Source organism: Oncorhynchus masou, chromosome 29 (genome assembly GCF_036934945.1).
Source record: "Oncorhynchus masou masou isolate Uvic2021 chromosome 29, UVic_Omas_1.1, whole genome shotgun sequence".
Lineage (NCBI taxonomy): Eukaryota > Metazoa > Chordata > Actinopteri > Salmoniformes > Salmonidae > Oncorhynchus > Oncorhynchus masou.
The window spans coordinates 75,117,258-75,123,915 of NC_088240.1; the positions used below are offsets into that span (position 1 = coordinate 75,117,258).

The 6,658-nt window shown below is 40.8% G+C and overlaps 1 long non-coding RNA gene across 1 annotated transcript; it reads left to right on the forward strand.

Annotated features, from left to right (window-relative positions):
- The first annotated feature begins 3,649 nt into the window (after positions 1-3,649).
- On the forward strand, positions 3,650-6,367 carry LOC135521313 (uncharacterized). The gene is made up of 3 exons (XR_010452524.1): positions 3,650-3,744; positions 4,291-4,386; positions 4,599-6,367. It is a non-coding gene; the product is annotated as an uncharacterized LOC135521313 (long non-coding RNA).
- Positions 6,368-6,658: the final 291 nt, after the last annotated feature.

The following is a 6,658-nucleotide window of genomic DNA, read 5'->3' on the forward strand; positions in this document are numbered from 1 at the left end:
TGATGTTTTCGCGTATCATTTTCTACAGACCATCGGCTCTTTCGTTTATCTTTGCAGAGACAGCATCGATTATGTTGACCTGTAGTTCGCGCAAAGACATTTCATTCTGTTTTTTTTGGTGTGGGACTATTGACTTGATTTTCAGAATCAACCGAATGTCCAGATTCCTCCATTTCTTCTCCTGAGGAGTCAGGTGGCAGTTTTTCTCCAATGTATGAGTGCTCAGCTAGCAACTGCCTTCTCCTCCCTTTGCTCTTTCGCACATTTCTTTCTTCCTTGCTGTCTCTGCCTGGCCGGTTCCCCTCTTTCCACTGGGATTCTCTGCCTCTAACCCTATTACAGGGGCTGAGTCACTGGCTTACTGGGGCTCTCTCATGCCGTCCCTGGAGGGGGTGCGTCACCTGAGTGGGTTGATTCACTGATGTGGTCATCCTATCTGGGTTGGCACCCCCCCTTGGGTTGTGCCATGGCGGAGATCTTTGCGGGCTATACTCAGCTTTGTCTCAGGATGGTAAGTTGGTGGTTGAAGATATCCCTCTAGTGGTGTGGGGGCTGTGCTTTGGCAAAGTGGGTGGGGTTATATCCTTCCTGTTTGGCCCTGTCCGGGGGTGTCCTCGGATGGGGCCACAGTGTCTCCTGACCCCTCCTGTCTCAGCCTCCAGTATTTATGCTGCAGTAGTTTATGTGTCGGGGGGCTGGGGTCAGTTTGTTATATCTGGAGTACTTCTCCTGTCCAATTCGGTGTCCTGTGTGAATCTAAGTGTGCGTTCTCTAATTCTCTCCTTCTCTCTCTCGGAGGACCTGAGCCCTAGGACCATGCCCCAGGACTACCTGACATGATGACTCCTTGCTGTCCCCAGTCCACCTGGCTGTGCTGCTGCTCCAGTTTCAACTGTTGTACCTTATTATTATTATTCGACCATGCTGGTCATTTATGAACATTTGAACATCTTGGCCATGTTCTGTTATAATCTCCACCCGGCACAGCCGGAAGAGGACTGGCCACCCCACATATGCTCTCTCTAATTCTCTTTCTTTCTCTCTCTCGGAGGACCTGAGCCCTAGGACCATGCCCCAGGACTACCTGACATCATGACTCCTTGCTGTCCCCAGTCCACCTGGCCGTGCTGCTGCTCCAGTTTCAACTGTTCTACCTTATTATTATTCGACCATGCTGGTCATTTATGAACATTTGAACATCTTGGCCATGTTCTGTTATAATCTCTACCCGGCACAGCCAGAAGAGGACTGGCCACCCCACATAGCCTGGTTCCTCTCTAGGTTTCTTCCTAGGTTTTGGCCTTTCTAGGGAGTTTTTCCTAACCACCGTGCTTCTACACCTGCATTGCTTGCTGTTTGAGGTTTTAGGCTGGGTTTCTGTACAGCACTTTGAGATATCAGCTGATGTATGAAGGGCTATATAAATAAATTTGATTTGATTTGATTCCATTTCTCAAAGTTTCAGATCAAATTAGCGGTAAACTAAGCGTTGTTCTCTATTGTGTTTACTATAAGCCAAGTTCTGTTAACTTTTATCCCTCTCAATCTTACTTAAATGTAAGGTTACTCAGAGCAAGGTTACTCAGAGCAAGCTAAAATCTCGTCTGCAGTCGCCGCCATCTTCAGCACCTCCCCAGGAGTGGTGTATCCAGGGGGAGAACTAATCTTCTGACATTTCATTTGTGATCTTATGCTGCCATTTATTTGAATTATTTAGCAACTGCAGTAGTACTGAATAAATTGTATATCCTTACTAAAGTAGTAAATACTCAAGATTGCGAAATATAACATTTTCTTGTTAATTTTATCACTTATAACCATTAAAACCATAACAAACAAACGGACAAACACCATACATCTGGTTCATTAATTTACATTTTAAAAAACAATTTATATAGATGGGTGACATAGTCTGTAAAAGTAACACCCCCTTAACATATAAACACAGACACTGGAGACACTAAAAATGTGCTTTTTTAAAAGAATATATCTGGTAGCCCCCAAAAGAGCCTTTGCTTTGATGAGGAGTTCGTTTTCTTGAGTGTGCTGCCTGCCTGCCATCAGAGGAGTGGATCTGTGAATAATGAAAAGTAAATAAATTATTGCCACGCTTTCACATAGAGGCCCAGTTTACATTTTAGTTATTTAGCAGACGCTCTTATCCAGAGCGACTAAGGTTAAGTTCCTTGCTCAAGGGTACATTGACAGATTTTTCACCTAGTCTGTTCGGGGACTCGAACTAACCACCTTGAGGTTACTGCCCAACACTCTTAACCTCTCTGGGATATGTGGGATGCTAGTGTCCCACCTGGCCAAAAGTCAGAGAAAATGCAGAGCGCCAAATTCAAATAAATTACTATAAAAATCTAACTTTCATGAAATCACACATGTAAGATACCAAATTAAAGCTACACGTGTTGTGAATCCAGCCAACATGTCAGATTTCAAAATGGCTTTTCAGCGAAAGTAAACGATGCTATTATCTGAGGATAGCACCTCCGTAAACAAAAGAGAGAAAACATATTTCAACCCTGCAGGCGCGACACAAAACGCAGAAATAAAAAAATAAATCTTGCCTTAACTTTGATGAGCTTCTTTTGTTGGCACTACAATATGTCCCATAAACATCAAAAATGGTCCTTTTGTTTGATGAATTCCGTAGATATATATCTAAAATGTCCATTTATTTGGCGCGTTTGATCCAGAAAAACACCGGTTCCAACTTGCGCAACGTGACTACAAAATATCTCAAAAGTTACCTGTAAACATTGCCAAAACATTTCAAACTACTTTTGTAATACAACTTGAGGTAGTTTTTAAAGTAAAGAATCAATAAAATTGAAGACGGGATGATCTGTGTTCAATACAGGAAGAAAACAAACTGACGCTACCTTTCTGGTCACGCGCCTCTAACAAACAGTACACTTGAAGTTACCCTCATTTTTAACAGGGCTACTTCTTCATTACACAAAGGATAAACCTCAACCAATTTCTAAAGACTGGTGACATCCAGTGGAAGCTGTAGGAACTGCAAGAAGGTCCCTTAGAAATCTGGATTCACAATGAAATCCCATTGAAAAAAGAATGACATAAAAAAAAGATCTGAATGTTTTTTCCTCAGGGTTTCGCCTGCTAAATAAGTTTTGTTATATTCACAGACACGATTCAAACAGTATTAGAAACTTCAGAGTGTTTCCTATCCAAATCTACTAATAATATGCATATCTTATCTTCTGGGAATGAGTAACTGGCAGTTGAATTTGGGCATGCAATTAATCCGGATGTGAAAATACTGCCTCCTGTCACCAAGAACTTAATTAACCGCTAGATTACAAACCACAAAATGTTAAACACAAAAAGGCAAATGGTAGTAGATAAATGTTAAACTGGTTAAATAAACGTCTTTTCTTGGAACTTTCAGACTGCCATTGTTTTGGGAAATAGAGGTATGTATATATATTTCGCCAAATATCTCTATGTGTATATTTCGATTAAAAAAAAGAAAGTAGGACACCATTTTTTCAAGATAATCGCTTCTTTCTAATTATGTAAGGCTGGGCACTGTATCTCGTTGTCCTTGACCACTAGACCAAAAATAGTCCTTAGTTGCAATTTGTTTTATACTTCCTCGTTATGCAGATGTAGCCGATGTAAAATGGCTAGCTAGTTTGCGGGATCAGGGCGAGGGGACGGACGTAAAGTCTATACTGTTACACTGACATAAGCGCAGTTGACACCATCGAGGTGAGTATGTTTACCTTCTCCACAAGTTTTTTCTCTCTCTCTGTTTCGTCCTAAGAACAAATTGTAGTGGTAATATGAAAAGGGATAAAACATTTGTTGTGCCGGCTAAAATGAATTCCAAGCGTAATTCAAGTCAAAATAGGCAAAACACGTATGATTAAATTAATTTGCTATGGGCTCGCGCTAGTGTTCCAGTTTAGCCAACGTTCTATTGCCGTTTTTCAGCCTTGAGTGAATTTTGACTCGTTCTATTGTCCAGCCTATTCGAAGAGCTAGAAAATGGATGAGCACGGACGAACAACGTTTATGAATTTATGTACTCTCTATAGTACTGCATCGTTACACCTCAAAATAGCTAGAACCAGGTGTTGGAACAAATTATTTTTGTTGTTTTGAACATAACCAATTCCAGGCATACATTGGAATTATTTTGAGTGACAGTGAGGACAAAGCACTGTTCCACCAACTGTTGGGTGAATTTGGCACATGGGTGGATTTATTTGGCCCTGCAATTTAATGTTTTTTTTTTATTGTTGTACATAACAGACTGGAAAAACACCAGGAAATCAGCTCCGATTTGATTTCATTGAAGAATCTATTCATGTATTCCCATGCAAAAGAGACACCTGATCATATACAAATGTAAGCAAGGTTTGAATTATTATTTTATTCAAAAATATTTGTTCGGGCTTCCAGTCAATTTTCAGTCTACAAATGATCTGTTGTTATATTCCTTCCCCCCAACCATCCGCTCAAGAAACAATTGTCACTCGGCTGAATCTAGTTGAAGATCCCTGGGATAAAGGGAATGGATGACTCCTCTTTCCTCTGTTTGTTTTTGTTCTCTTCACCAGGATAGTGAAATGAGGGTGAAGTCCAGGCACCAAAAGAAAAGTACTATCCGGTGAAACACTTCCATTTTCTCTGTGCTATGGTTTTTGGTTTGTTAACTTCACCATTTTTTTTTAAGCTGCACTCACATTCTACACATGGTGCATTTCTTTATAATATTTTCTGAGGGGGTAGGCATGCTCTACATGGCCTTCTAGGATGCAATCAAAGGCCCTCGATCTAAGTAAGAGGACTCTTAGTCCTTACACAATGCCAGTTTTTGCCCAGAGACTGCTACGTTTTTTTGTCAATTACTGTATGTCCTCCATTTCTGTTATTCCAATCTATAAGGTGATGACGTACTTGGTTTTGGTGGCTTTTAGTCTTGCTAGACATGCTTACTTTGCGTTTGCCAGTTGTTTTTTTGTTGATTTTGACAGCTTCTTTTCCAGGAGCTGTATTCTCTTATTAAAGTAACATCTGTATGAGATTAACTTTGTGATATTTTTGTTACAATGTGTGTGCAATTAATCACTGTGGGAATATTATTATACTATAGACCTCCTTCAATTGGATGATGGCCTCCTCCTGCATGACACCTGTGCTACATGCTGCTTCCTGTATGCTTGTGAGGAAGACTCCTTCCGCCACCTCTGTCACCTGAGCCGCCTCCTGTATGCTTCTGAGGAAGCCTTCTGCCATCTGTCACCTGACAGACCACCTCCTGCAGACAACCTGAACTAAATTCAGCATCTGCTGCTTCCTCTGCTGGAGCTGGGACTACGCTCTCCTTCACTCTCTTGTTCTCTCTTTCTCATGTTAAACTCCTACGTCTTCTTCCCTATCCTCTACTTAAAAAATAGACAATTCAAGACTTTAAACCTGTTGATATAAAACAATAACGATGTACCTTTAATTGCTTTGTGGTTGACTTATTTTTCTACTTCGCTGTGCATCTGTTGCAGATTGAGGGGGTGGATTCATGCAATTTATTCTGGTAGGTACTGCCTTGGAGGACAGTGTCTTTCGTGAACCCTGTTGAAAGACATTTTTTACCAGAAAGGAATCATGTGACTGAAATTTATTTTATTGACAAAGATGGGCAATAATCAGAGTAAAACACACTTCTAAGTGCTCCTCGCAGAGAGCGTAACCTCCTTTCTTCAGGCCCTCAAAGGACTTCTGCAGACTGATGTCCCTACACCTGATGTTTCTCAGCCACATCTTCCTCCTGAGTAATTACAGAAGTGTGTAAAGGTTTAATCTCACATTTTATTAAATTCAGCTGGATGTTCGTCTATGCTTAAGGTTTCCTGTTTTATAGTTAATTTAGTAGTGTAGTGGTTGCTATGCTGTGGTAGTATATTGTAGTTTATAGATAGTTTATGGTTATGTCCTCTATCCCTGTTATTCACCCTCATTTAAAATATATATATATTTAAACAGCAGCCATGTCATTTTTCTCTCTGTGAGAGGAGTGTGACAGACTCCAGAAGTCATAAGAAAGGCAATCTTTCTTGCTACTTCTGTGACCAGTACCCAAATGAGGACCTTACATTCTTACTGATCATGTCCTGCTATAGTTAGTAGTGTAAATAGATTCATCCCTGTAGTCTGCAGACTTCTGGGGGCTATGGTCACACTCCTCTTCAATCAAAACAGACACTTCTCTCTGTGAGAAACTACCTTAACAACCATTGCCTGATTAGCAACACCCCCATTATCCATCTGTGGCACAACGTTGTTCTTTGATGAGGTTTAACAGCTGTTGGCATCCAATAAATGTTGCATTACCGCCATCTACATGACTGGAGTACATCTCCTTAATACTTTGCTTGGGGGAAGAAAAAAAAATACCCTGCCATCAAACACTACACTCACAAAAAAATACCACCTACTCCACTATTTAAATCTATCTTAGGCCAACAACCTGAAAGGATGGGACACCACCACTTAACACACCCTGTAACTTTTCTGATGTCAAGTCTCGCACACCCAAATACTCTGCAGCTGCCACCACAACCTCAATTTTCAGCGACTTAGTTCCATCCCTGCAGTACAGTTGATAACCATTGTTATTAAT